A 13,583-nucleotide genomic window follows, 5' to 3' on the forward strand; every position below is an offset into this window, starting at 1 on the left:
AGCTGAGTCAGTTTTCACCACTTTCTGTGTTACTGTGTTTCTCACAGATTACAGCGGGACCAATCTCGCTGAGTTGACTCTACAGCCTGTGTTGGTACTAACCCAGGTATTTTAGAGGCAGGTTAAATGTCCATTTTTCTTCAACAATTTGAATTGCCATACATTATTTGATTTTAGCTAAGAAACCACTGGAAGCTATTGTGGTTCATTTCCTTCCTTGTCACTAGAAATAATCACCATCTTGTGGATTTTTAAGATACTGTCTCAACAGAGCATTAAAAGAAGGTTGTAATTTTGCAACTGAAAGCACTCCTGGAGCTTTTTTGCTCTTGGATGTCCTGACAGTGGACATACTTCTTGGGGCTCACTGATTATTTGTGTGGTGTACATGTTGTATTGCTGGCTGTCATTTTTCTATCATACATGTTTAAAAAGTTAGTATCAAATCTCAGTAATGTGGTTTTTGAATGCAAATCCTAAATAATCACTTTCCGGAAACCTTATAGTGGTGCTTATTTGTGAGCTTCGTCAGACTCACTGAGAACTTTTGGTAAAAATACGTATTTTTCAGTCTGACTTCAGAGCTACTGAGAGACATGCTCTAGATGTTAGGGAATCTGGTTTATAAGTACACCAGGCGATTATGGTATTTTAACCAGGTTTGGGATCTGTTTCCCGTGAAATATATTCATGATTTTTAAAAATATGTTTTTAAAGTTTCATAAGAGATTGCTGGATCATTTACTCTAATACTTTTATTATTTACAGTGTTAAAGGGGCCTGAACAAAGTCTGCTCAAACTGCCTGCTGTGAACCAGCAGAAATTTTGAACAGGTGAGTGTTGAAGGGAAGTACAAAGCTGAGGAGGGTTTATGCAAATAGATTATTTTTGCTTTTAAGATTTTGATTATTTTTGTCCTATTATCTCTCCTAAGGTTATAGACAACGAATAGAAAACTTCTCTAGTACTACTCAGATCCTTATGAATCATAAGAATAATCATACCCTTTCTGCATTGATTCTGGTATAAATTTGTGTCTTAAACTGTCACAATGACTTTCTGATGGCATGAAACAGGAAGAGGAATGCTTTGGGGGCAGGGGTGAGGAGGTATCTTAACCCACGAGCGGCTGGCTTCATGAAGGACTTGATCTAGCACCTGGGAAGCATTCAGGGACCAAGGCTGTCCAGGTAGCACTTTTCTCCCCTCTTGCTAGTCACTGTCCTCTCTTGTCTCTTTTTATCCTGCTTTGCTTATCTTTCCACAGTCTGGCCTTTTATACTTTAACAAACACGTGGAAGAAAACTACCACTTCATTCCTGGAGCCACATGTGAGCTCAGGCTCCGGTGCCACTAGCTAGCTGGTTATAATTATGTCCACACTTCAGGTTCCCGGGAAGGAAAATTTGATTGGTTTAACTTGGTTTAGTTCTCCATCATTGGTCCATTTAGTTAGCCATGGGGTTGGGGTCCAAAGTGCAAACTGCAAAAAGTTTGCACTATTTAGTTGAAAGTTTCCATTCCAAAGAGTGGGGTCAGGTCTCAGAGAAGGTGGTGTGTTGGCTGTTTTAATCAGAGGCCCACAGAAGCTTCTGGACATTTTTCCTTTCCTAGAAAAATTTCCTGTATATAGCTCAACAGTTTAAATTTCTGTGCCCTGAAGAGTTAAAATATATGCATATCTTCTGGTGAATGAGGGCCAGTAGGTCTCACCAAGCATCTTCGTTGGAACTTCCTAGCGCAACATTTTAACAAAAGTTCTTGATTGGAGCAGGGAAAGGGTGCGGGGTTCAAATGAGCATCTGAGCTAAAGGTTTAACAAAAGAACATAAGTAAATGAGAGACTTGGTGGAAAAATTCAATGGTTACTTATTTTTCAGTAATTACCTTTATAAGTTTTCATTTCTGGGTACTTTTTACATTGCTAAGCAACGCAAGCATTAGAAGTAATAGAGAATTGAAGGGTGGGACTTCTGTAAGTGAACCTGTATTCACAGTTGAGTGGTAGAAGGGACTTTTCACTGTTGGTAAAGGATCAGTGAGACAGTATACATTTTGTATTAACATGTTTTTTGTAGCCTATAATTATTAGGTAATATAGAAGCAAACTTTAAATGGACATTTTGAAGTCCTGTTTTTGTTTGTAACTTGTATGTCCTTGATGACATCTAATTGCTTAAGTAATTTTTGTTCCTTAAATGATGTTAGTATATTAGCATATTGAGATTTTTGATGCAAAGCCTAGGGATTACTAATAAAAGTGAACTATTATAGAGTGATGTATCGAATGATAGGCCATAGATGTGACTTCCTGTGATACTGTTCTTCAGCCAAAGTTTCTTCAGTAAGTCAATTGCAGCTGAATTCATTGTTAAGGTAGAAGAGTCTTACACTATATATTTTCTTTAATCTGGATGTTGAGGTAAGGCTTATTCCGGACTTTGTGAGGGTTAAAAAGATTTCCACATAATCTGTATAAAGCTATCACAGACTCTGGAGAGCCCTCTCTGTAAAACACTGGCTTGTGGTGAGATTATCAAATGACTTGGTAATATTTATGACACTGTATTTTTCCTAGAATAGGTCACAGTTGCTAGTTTTGTTCTTGTCCTTTCACCAAAAGGGGGAAAAAAGAGAAACATTTACATACTGTTCAGAAGCAATGGGAAGAATGATAGTAATAGCTTTTCTTCTAATAGTGATATTGTGGCCAGTATGTTCTTGGGAACAAAGCTCCTTTTATTTCAGTTGTCCTGGGCCTGGAGGAAGTCTTGGGAGCTCTGGTCCCTTCAGGACCGGTCCCATGGTTGTGGAACCTGGCAAGGAATTGGCAGAGGCACTGTCCTCGTACTTTCTAAATGGTCAATCATGGCTCAAGTGTTGAAGACATGGCCACATCCTGGGACACTCATGATTAACCCCTACGGAACTGAGTGGTGCTGCCCAAACCACAGCCAGTTGAGTAACTGGGTGTAAAGCCATCTTGCCAGATCTGTGGGACAGAGAGCCTTAATTCATGTTCTGGAATCTGACCTTCTCCTTTAATCTTTTATAGTACTCCACCATAGTTAATGAGGTTTCTGATAGTGTGCTATGAGAATACATAATCTTCCTTCACCAAAGGGCTTACTGGAAGTCACTCGCTTCAAGTGGTACAAAAGGGTAGAAGTTGGAGGATAGTGGAACAGAATGGGAGGTTGTTAAAAGGAGAAAAAGGGACTTCTACAAAATGAATTCCTCTGAAAATTGCAAGGAAATGGAGGAGAAAAGGTAACCAAGCAGTACTGATCATTATATCAGTGTGTAGTGAAAAGCTTGTGGCTTTTTAAACAGAGAAACGTGGGTTTGATTTTCTGTCACTTGTTACCTATAACTTTAGGTAAATAAGTTAACCACTTGGAGCCTCACTTTCCTTACTTGTAAGGTCTGTCCCATGGTGGTTGTGGGAATTAGAAATTTAAAATGCCCGGTACCATGCCTGACGCATAGTAAATAGGCTCAGTGAATGGTAGCTTGTGTGATTGTTATTATTATTTAAATAGGTAAGTTTTGATTGTAAAATTTCATATTTATAATTTGAATAGAGACACCATTGGGTTCTGTTTGTAAGTCTTTTATCTTTTTGTTTTGTTTTCAATCCAACAAATATTTGAATACCTCCTTTGTGCCAGGTGTTGGTCTAGCCTTAGTGGTGAGCAAAGCATCAAAGGGTCTGTCTTCATCGGGCCTGCAGCCTAGTGACAGAGGCACTTAAAAAATACATAAGTAAATCTCAGAATGTGAAAAGTCTCTCTGTCCTTGGCAAAGATATATTTTTAAAACATTAGATACTCTTTGAATAAGTGTCACATTTGGATCATGGTGCTCTTGTCATTGGTATTTTGTGCTCCTTAGTGTGCTTTCCAGGGTATGCATGTTTATTCTGAGTTGCTAGTATTTCTTTTGTCATTTTCCACTCTTTTTTCTGACAGGGATGTTCTCAACTTTTTGATCTTAGGACTCCTTTTCCCCTCTTTAAAGTTAGAGAACCCCAAAGAACTTTCGGTGTTTTAGTTACATCTATCTATATTTTTCACATTGAGTAATTTAAAATGATTTAACTCATTTTAAAATAATCTTATTACATGTTGACATAAATACATTTTTGAGGAAAAATACCCATTTTCTAAAACATTTCTTAATTTATAGAAGGCAGCTGGATTCTCTTACCTGCTTCTGTGTTCAGTCCATTGTTGTTTATTCCATTGGTTGAAGTATGTGAAGAACACTTCTCTCCATAAAGATATGTATGTAGTTGGAAAAGGGAGGAGTATTCTAAGAGCTTTTTCAGATAATTGCAGATGTTCTTTGATACTACACTGAAATTCAACAAGTAGTAGTTTTTAAAGGTCAGTTGCAATGTGAAATCTGAATTATATCCATGCGCCTTTTGTATTCTTACATTAAAATCCATTGGTGTTGCACATTTAATGGGTATTTTATCTTTTACATTATCAAAAAATCACATTTATTAATATCAACACCCATCAAAAAAAGCCTTCAACTGTTGAGAAAGTCTGAGTACTGGAAAATGTGTCAAGCTCGTGGTGGTGAAGAGAAGGTTCCCAAAATTTTAAGTTTTCCTTGAAAGCTAAAATTTTATAGTTGGCAACAAGTACTTTCAATTGTTTTCCTTGAAGTGACAGTCTCACTTTGTTCTTTTTTTTTTTCTTTTAATCCTCACCTGAGGACATGCTTATTGATTTCAGAGAAAGGGGAAAGTGGGGAGAGAAAAGGGGAAACATTGATTATCGCCTCTCGCTCACGTCCTGACTGGGAACTGAGTCTGCAGCGTAGGCACGTGCCCCGACTGGGGAATGGACCGGCCGTCGATCCTTTGGTTTACAGAACAGTGCTCCAACTGAGTCGCACTGGCCGGGGCTCACTCTGTTCCTTTTTGGAACAAAGTTTGCTAAGTGCCCACGTATGGATAATCATATGTGTGTATCGGCTCTTTTTTTTTTTTTTTAAGTCAAAGTGATGTTCCATGGAAAAAAAAGCAGCTAGTTGAGTTTGCAACTCAAAGCAGTCTCCTAAGTGCCTTTCTTTGAGTCCGTGGTTTGCAGCAGAAGCACTTTATGCATATTTCCCATTTCATCACGTAGAATACTACAAAGATGTTTGCGCAGGGGCCACCATTAAAAAAATCAGTAGTTTCTACTGCTTTGTCAAGGGCATTCTCAAGTAGAGGGGCTTTTCCCTCTCCTGTGAGTAGACGGCACGAGTGGGGAAGCACACGATGACTGCTGGTACAGTTTGGTGCCATTCGTTTGAATGATGCTGAGGGGCCAGCAGCTTTACTCATCACTGCTTTGCGTGAGTAGCGCAGTGCCTACACAGTGGAAAGTGCAGTTAATGCTTTAGTATTACCATAAAGGTTGTTTTGGCATCATGGATACCTTGGAGTTTCACAAGACTGGAAGACCTTGTTTTGAGAATTGCTGCTCTGGGGAACGAGCAGTTTTCAATGTTATATTTGCATATGCTACATTGATTTTTTTAATTTTTGTTTTATTTTTAAAAAATATTTTATTTGTTTATTTATTTTTAGAGAAGGAGAAGAAGAGGGAAACATCAATGTGTGGTTGCCTCCCAAGTGTCCCCCCCACTGGGGACCTGGCCTGCAACTTAGGCATGTGCCTTGACTGGGAATTGAACTGGTGACCACTGACTGAATAGATCCACTGAGCCACACCAGCCAGGGCTACATTGATTTTTTTAAAAAACATTAAAAAAATAAGTAATTGTTTGAAACAGAAACTAAAATAATAAACATCTCATTGAAGGTTTTTAGATTTCAACGAGGTTTTTAGTGCTGGATAGATGCAGATTTGTTCATAGATTTATTCGTCAGAACTTTGTGTTGCGATGGAATGGTCTATAAATCTGCACTGTCCAATACTGTAGTGACTGCCCACATGTGACCATTGAGCACTTCAAATGTGGTTAGTGTGACTAACTTCATTTTTTAAAATGTAAAAAAACATTTACTCTTGACCTGGCTGGTGTAGCTCAGTGGATTGAGTACCAGCCTGCGAACCAAAGGGTCGTCAGTTCAATACCTGGGGTGCAGGAGAGGCCGCTGATCTGTGCTTCTCTCCCTTTCTCTCTCGTCCCCTCTCTAAAAACTAAATTAAAAATTTTTTAAAAGTTCTCAGAAATGATATTACTGGATCAAAAAATATGAACGTGTTTATGATTCTTGATTCATACTGCACATTGGTTCCCAGAAGATTAAAAAACAGTAGTAACAAAAAATGAGGTGTAAAATATGGTACATATGTGCACAGGTTAGAATGCGTAGTTGGCAAAAGATGGCACGTGTCTGTCCTTCTGGAATGAGCACCTAGGTCAAGATAGTGACCGTTTCCAGCGCCCCTGAGAGGTTCCCTCTTCTCTTCTCCAGGCAGTAGTCCCTCCGTGGCGAGCAGTTTTCTGACGTTGTCACTGACTGTTTTACTTGTTGAACATTTTATAAAAGGGATCACACAGTATGTATTCATTGGTGGCTGACTGCTTTTGCTGAGTGTCTTGTCTGTGAGACGCACGCATTACTGCTGCTGTTATCAGTGGTTGGTTCTTTTCTTTTTTATTGCTGAGTATTTTCTTGTATGAGTAGATTACAATTTTATAAAACTATTTTGAAATAATTTAAACTTACAGAAAAGTTGCAAAAATTATTAAGATTTTCTGTATGCCCTTCATCCCATTTGGTCACCAATTTTTTTCATAGTAAGAAATCGATACATTTTATTACATAGAAAATTGACTTGTAAAAAATACTACAAGCAAAGTTTAAAGATAAATAAGAAATGGTGGGCTCACCAATTTTTTGCTTTTTCTCATTTGCTTGAATATTCATTCTCTATATACACATATCATTTTTAAATATAATTTTAAGTTTATATAATTTTTTCTGTTCTATTTGAGAATATGTTACAGTCCTCACCCTCCTTTTTCTCTAAACATTTCAGGGTTATTTTCTAAAAATAAGAACATTTTCTTACATAAACAGTAAAAATTTCAGAATCATAAACATTAATTATCTAACCCATGACTACTGTTCAAATTATCCTACTGTTCAAACTCTCTGGCATGCCACCCCTCCTCACACCTTGAAGCTCCACTATAGTTTGTTTAATCATTCATCTTTTGATGGACATTTGTGTTGATGAGTACAGTCACCAAATGTCAATTATGAATAAGCTACTATGAGTATCGTGCACTGTACTTGTCTTTGATAGAGATTGCCCTTGAGTATGTCTAGCAGTGGAGTACGGGATCATGGGTTAGGCATATATTTAGATTTAATAATGCCAGACTGCCTTCTGAAGTGGTTGAACTAATTTGCAGTAATGGAGTTATTAATCTTGTGTTACCTCAATCCAGATGTGGTTAAGGTAAACATGGGTAGCTTCTGGAATGGGGGCAGGACTATTCATTTATTTGGTATATGTGCAGGAGTGCTAGGGGAGTAGCTCTTTTTGTGATTTTGGGATAATGGAGGAAAGGAAACAGGGCAGATTCAGGTTCCATGGTGTTCGTGCTGTGTTAGTCTTTTGGCAGACTGTGCATAGTACTGGCTGGACTTAATCCCAGATTTATCATCATTTTTTTCTGGGTAAACTTTACATACCCAGGTTAGTGGAGATTTGTAGTACCAGGTAATTTTTTATCAGAAAGATTTAGGGGGTTTTCAAAAGTATATGTGTTTTGAATTGTTAGTAGAATAGGGGTAGCTAATCAGTCTACTAAGACTGCTCCCAGGAAGCAGTACTGGGGACACGGCCAGTGTCGGGCTGTCAGCCACTGTGCTGGATTCCCGTGCTGCTTTGGCTCCTTGCTGTGTTCAGACAGGATCACCACATAGATCTGCAGCTCCTGTGTGTTTGATGATGACTGCACGGGCCCGGGCGTCATCAGGTTCCTCAACGCTCTTGTGGAAAAAACGGGTAGATCTTAGAGCTGAGAGTCCAGGGTCTCCCTTTCCTTTGTGTCAAACCCAAGAGTGAGGAAGCGAGGTTGGTCTCTTTTCCCCCTTCTCTCTTGAACACGTGCTTACATGTACACAGTGATGGGTGAGGTCCCAAGGAGGAGCTGAGAAGCCAGGGAAGTAGAAAAACATATATAGAAAAAGAAAAATAATTATAGTAGTTCTCAGAGATAAAATAACTTAGTGAGGGCTAATTTAGCTCACAGTTTTTAAGAAGTTGACAAAAGGCCAGATTTTACAACATTCATTGTCAAGTACAGGATGCAGTTTATTGAAGAAGACCAGCTTCCTGGTGTCAGTTACCAAAGGAATGTATTACTTGAATTCAGTCAAGGAATTTTTAATAATGGACAGTCCTGAAATGGTGGTTATGTAGAGAGAGATTCTCTCAGATATTTTTAAGTTGACTGTCTTTAAACTCTGAGGGTGGACCTTTGAGGTCTTTATCCCTAAACTGGAGCAGCCGGAGAAGAGGCCAGAGGAGGGAGGTTATCATCTGCCCTATCGCCTGCTCTGTGGCGGTGCCTTTCGGCAGTGAGGAAGAGCGCTGATGGGGCCGTACCCGAGCTGATGGGGTAGTGTGCTCACAGTGCCTCAGAGGCACGGACTGCCGGCTGTCCACCTGATGACCTTTGCCGACTCCTCCCTCGGTTTGCGTGCTCCTCTGCTTCCGAGTTGCTAGACGAGGACTGGCTCTCCCAGAATTCTTGAGGCCTGCTAATTCCACTGTGCCGTGTGTCACTGTCATCTGTCAGGAGCTGAATGAAGGTCCATCTGTTCGTTCATCCTTTTTGTAGTCCCATCTTCATACCACCCTGAGTTTCTGCTTTTGACCCAGTCTCTCAGGTTCATTCCTTTCCAAGACCTTTCTACTGAGGACTCTGAAATGTCACTTTTGTGCTCAGTCTTTCCACGCATGAAACTGGTCACAGGACTTTCCGGCGTTGTTAAGGGAGCTGCAGGCCATCTTGCCCTGGCAGGTTTGCTGCCTCTTTGGCTCTCTGAGGTTACTAGCACGTTCCCTGCACAGTGGTCGTAGCTGTGTCAGCAGGCAGGGTCAGGGTCTTCATCCTCTTCCATGCACATGCCTGGCCTGTGCCTTTCCTGGGTGGCCACTCCGCCTGCTTGCTCCTGTTATCTCCGTACTTACTGACGCCTTTCACACCAGCATTTTCTGGGTTGGCCGAGAGGTTATACGTAGTCACCCTAGCCACTGTCCCTCCATTTTTGTGGAGGGTCTCTTTTTCTCTGGAGTTCATGCTGTCATTACAACCGTCTGTTCTTTTCATTATTGTCAGATATAGACCCTGTGGGCTCACCCTTTGATTCATTGTCTTTTCTATTCTCTTTGTCGTTATCCTGAGATGACTTCAGAGTCCTTCCAGGCTCCTGGCTCCTTGCCTTACTTCCATCTTTAATTCTTCTAGTGCTTTCATTTTTATCCCTACTGCATCAGCTTTTTGATACTATCAACATTACAAATTTGTAAACTCCCCTGTTTTTATTTTGTAAATAAGTAAGGATTTTAAGAAAAAATCCTGACCTGAAGATATGCTTACTGATTTTAGAGAGAGGAGAGGCAGGGGAGAGAGAGAAACTAGTGTGAGAGAGAAACATTGATTGGTTGCCTCTCATATATGCCCCAACCGGGGATTGAACCCACACTTTAGGTACAGTATGTGCCCTGATTGGGGATGGAACCCGCAACATTAAGGTGCACAGGATGATGCTCCCTCCGACTGAGCCACCTGGCCAGGGCAGCTCTCCTGTTCTTCCCTCCTTCCCTGCTGTGCCTAAGCATACTTTTGCCAGCACCCTTCAATTGTTCTCTTACTCTTCCATTCACTGCTAACAAACCTGTAACCCTGGTTTAGTCCTGTGGTCAGCTCTCTGCCCTAGACCCAGGCTGCCAAGTCAGGGAAAGAAACCCACAACCATGCAGATAGGTGCCTTCTCCATCTTGATTTGGCCTTCAGTGCTACTGTCACTGCCTCAGTGGTGTGCTGGGTGAGATCCTGGAACAGCACCAGGACTGTTGGAAAAACTGGTGAATTCTTAATAACCAGCTCTGGAGATTAGTTAATAGTGATGTACCAGTACCATCAAATCGGAATTCCCCTCAGCCTCCTATCACCCGCCCCCCTCTAAAAAAAAACCCTACAAAATAAGTTTGGAGGCATCCTAAGTCATTTGGATCTACTTTCCTTTTGTCACAAGTAGATGAGAATACAGTTTTTTTTTTCTCGTTCTCTGAAACCCCATTTGTACTGCCTTCTCAGAGACTTCATGTCCATCATATTTTTGCTAAATTGTTTCTTCACTTTTTGATTCTACTGGTACTTTTCTATTAAGATACTTTTATCTAAAATTTAAAAAATGGAAAATTTCTTTCCACTGGCTTTCATCTCTCTTCACCGTTTCACAGCTGGGGTTCTGTAAAGAGTTGACTGCATTTGTAGTCTTCACTTTCTCCCTTTCCAGCCACCTCTCATTCCCCGAATTGGGCTCTGTCCCCCACCAGCATTCCGTACTGCGTTTGGCCAGTCACCAGGGATTTCACTGTGGAAGCCAGTGAAGACTTTCCAGTCTTTCTCTCTTTTGACTTAAACATCTGAGACTTGTGAATTTTTCCATTAAAAAAAAATTGTGCCAGAACTATCTTCGTTGTATACACAAATTAGAAACTTACTAGGAAATAATTACCCATAATTCCACCACTCAGAGGTAAAAATACTAACTTGTCCTTCTTGATTTCTGCTTTGGGAGAGTTTCAATCAAGTTTTGGTTGCATTTATACATATTTACTTAAAAATCTATATCTCTCCATCGCTATTCTACACTGGAGTTCAAGTTCTGTATGATAGTCTTTTAGATACCTTCTCAGGCACCTCATATTTTGTCCAAAACTATTGTGTCCTTCCTCTCAAAATCATTTCTTTCCTATTTTATCCTTCTTTTTGAGCTTTATATACAAATTCAAAAGATACCTCATCTAAATATTGAATTCTGTAGATTCCATTGTTTTAAAAGATTTTATTTATTTATTTTTAGAGAGAGGAGAAGGGAAGGAGAAAGAAAGGGAGAGAAACATCATGTGTGGTTGCCTCTGGCATGCCCTCCACTGGGACCTGGCCTGCAACCCAGGCATGTGCCCTGACTGGGAATTGAACCAGTGACCCTTTGGTTCACAGGCCTGTGCTCAGTCCACTGAGCTATACCAGCTAGGGCCTGTAGATTTCATTTTATTTCTGCATCCTCTGTTTAGATTTTCTTTCCATACAGAGCAGTGCTTTTTCTAGTTTGGGAAATACGTTATGGAGTAGGTTATTTGAATGGATCCTTGGTTTTGTACAGGCCATTGTAAGGGATAGAGGGTGGGCATTCTGGGGGAAGGGCAGGGCAAGAGCAGAACCACAGAAGAAGGGGAATGCAGTGGAGAGTAGAAAGTTCTCGTTGAGTTTCGAGTTTGGAGGTGAAACAGTAAGAGATGAGTTGAGGAGGTATGAGTTGTCAGATTGGTGGGAACCTGAAATACCAGGAGTTCTGTCGATACACAGTAGGTTTAATTGAGTGTTTTAAAGAGAGGCAGGCAAGACCACAGCAGTACTTTGGGAAGATTGCTCTTTTTGGATGTGAATAGTTAGAGGCTGAGTCAGGGAAGCCAGGTAGAAATGTTATTCTAATAATCTAGACATGGGTTTACAGAGGTTTGACTATAATGAAAGAATGCAGGAGGAATCTTGAAGGTGGAATTGACCATATTTTAGACAAGATGATTGGATGTGAGGGACAGAGAAGCAGAAGGAGTTTCAGATAGCTCTGGGCTTGTGAGGCTGGCTGAATGGTGAATGGTGAAAACAGTGGTGCCTTGATCAGCTGTTGATGACAGATGTCCAGGAGGGTCAGACCTCTGGACACTCCACACAAGCCATGGAGAAAAGAATCAAATCTGTAATTTACAGTAGCAGTGAGGTGCCTCCCCAGGGGTGGAGACAATTCAGAAATTTGTGGGATATTAGCTGTTGCAATAACACCCCCACTCCCTGCAGGCCACCTGTTACTCTCCCGCGATTTAGTAGGCAGAGTTCTGCCTAAAGTGTTAATTGAGAAATAACAAAAGGTTAGAAAAGAAGAGAAACTTTTGGAGAGTAGTGACTAAATGGGAAAGAAATGGAGATAGGGAAAAAAATTATATTGTGCTGATTTTGGAGGATAAAAGAGGAAATGGTTTCAAGAAAATGCAGTCTAGAGAGGCAGAAGAGCATGGTGGGAACACAGCATCCAGAGCCTGGGTCAAATACCCACTGCTGTAAAAATCCAGAGCTATTTTCTCATGGTCACAAGGCTCCTAGGGGTTTGAGTTGACAACATTTAGCTTGAGGCCTATGCTAATACTAACACCTCACTGCATCCTCAGAAAGGACAGTTCAGATAAAAGGCCCAGTTTCCATTCTACTTTGTAATTTAGAGGTGTCATGTAAGAAAATCCCTCTAGTACGAGTAAATACATTAGAACTGGGCTCATTTAAATCGATTTAGAAGGAGCAGTCTGGGGTGGGGAATTTGGAATTACTGGTTACAGTACTTCAAACATTTAAATTAGATTTCCTCAACAGTCACAACTCTTATATTTCCTACTATAATTCATAAATGAGAATGAGCAAAACACCATTCAGAGTAATACAGGTCTCTTTAGTTGTTAATTAAATCGTTTGGATGATTATTCTTAGGTTTTTAAGAGTTCAAGAGAAATCTTTATATGTTATGAAAACCATGTCGTAAGTGGTAGTTAGGTCCCTACATCAAGGCATTAAACTTCTGAACTTCAAGTGTTGGCTCAGTGTGGCACTTTGGCACTACCTGAAGGTTTGTAGGTAGAATGGTGAAGAGCACTGGAACAGGGTTTCCCTTTTTTTTTTTTTGGTGCTGAGAGCAGTTAAAATCTATTCTCAGCAACTTTCAAGCTTTCAAGTATATAATGCAATATTATTAGCTATAATCACCATGCTGTACATTATATCCCCAGAATTTGTTCCTTTTTTATTTTTTTAAAGATTTATTTATTTATTTATTTTAGAGAGGGGGGAGGGAGGGAGAAAGAGAGGGAGAGAAATATCAGTGTGTGAGAGATACATGGATCGGTTGCCTTTCACATACCTGCAACTAGGGACCTGGTCCACAACCCAGGCATGTGCCCTGATTGGAAATTGAACTGGTTGGTGCTCAGTCCACTGAGCCACACCAGCCAGGGCTGTTCGTTCATCTTATAACTGGACGTTTATACCCTTTGGCCAACATCCCTCCATTTCCCTCTCCTCCAAGCCCTTGGTAACCACTACTCTACTTACTGAATTTGGCTTTTTGGATTCCACATATAAGGAATATCATACAGTATTTGTATTAGCCTGTATGACTGACTTCATTTTAAGCTCTGATATCTTAAAATTGTTTTTGAAAGGCTATTCCTGAAATTCACTAGCTTATTTAACTTGATAATATTTTAAAGAATCACTAGAGTATAAAGTGCCAAGCAGAAAGTGGGGAGAGTTG

The 13,583-nt window shown here is 40.2% G+C and overlaps 1 protein-coding gene across 3 annotated transcripts in view; it reads left to right on the forward strand.

The window, feature by feature from the left end:
* The window catches only part of GIGYF2 (GRB10 interacting GYF protein 2), a 108,322-nt gene that overhangs the window by 3,287 nt on the left and 91,452 nt on the right, over positions 1–13,583 (forward strand). For all 3 annotated transcript variants that reach the window (XM_024563895.4, XM_024563897.4, XM_053919217.2), the window contains exon 2: positions 769–834. The gene's annotated coding sequence lies outside the window, so the exon portion shown is untranslated. The remainder of the gene's footprint in view (positions 1–768; positions 835–13,583) is intronic.

Source organism: Desmodus rotundus, chromosome 2 (assembly GCF_022682495.2).
Source record: "Desmodus rotundus isolate HL8 chromosome 2, HLdesRot8A.1, whole genome shotgun sequence".
Lineage (NCBI taxonomy): Eukaryota > Metazoa > Chordata > Mammalia > Chiroptera > Phyllostomidae > Desmodus > Desmodus rotundus.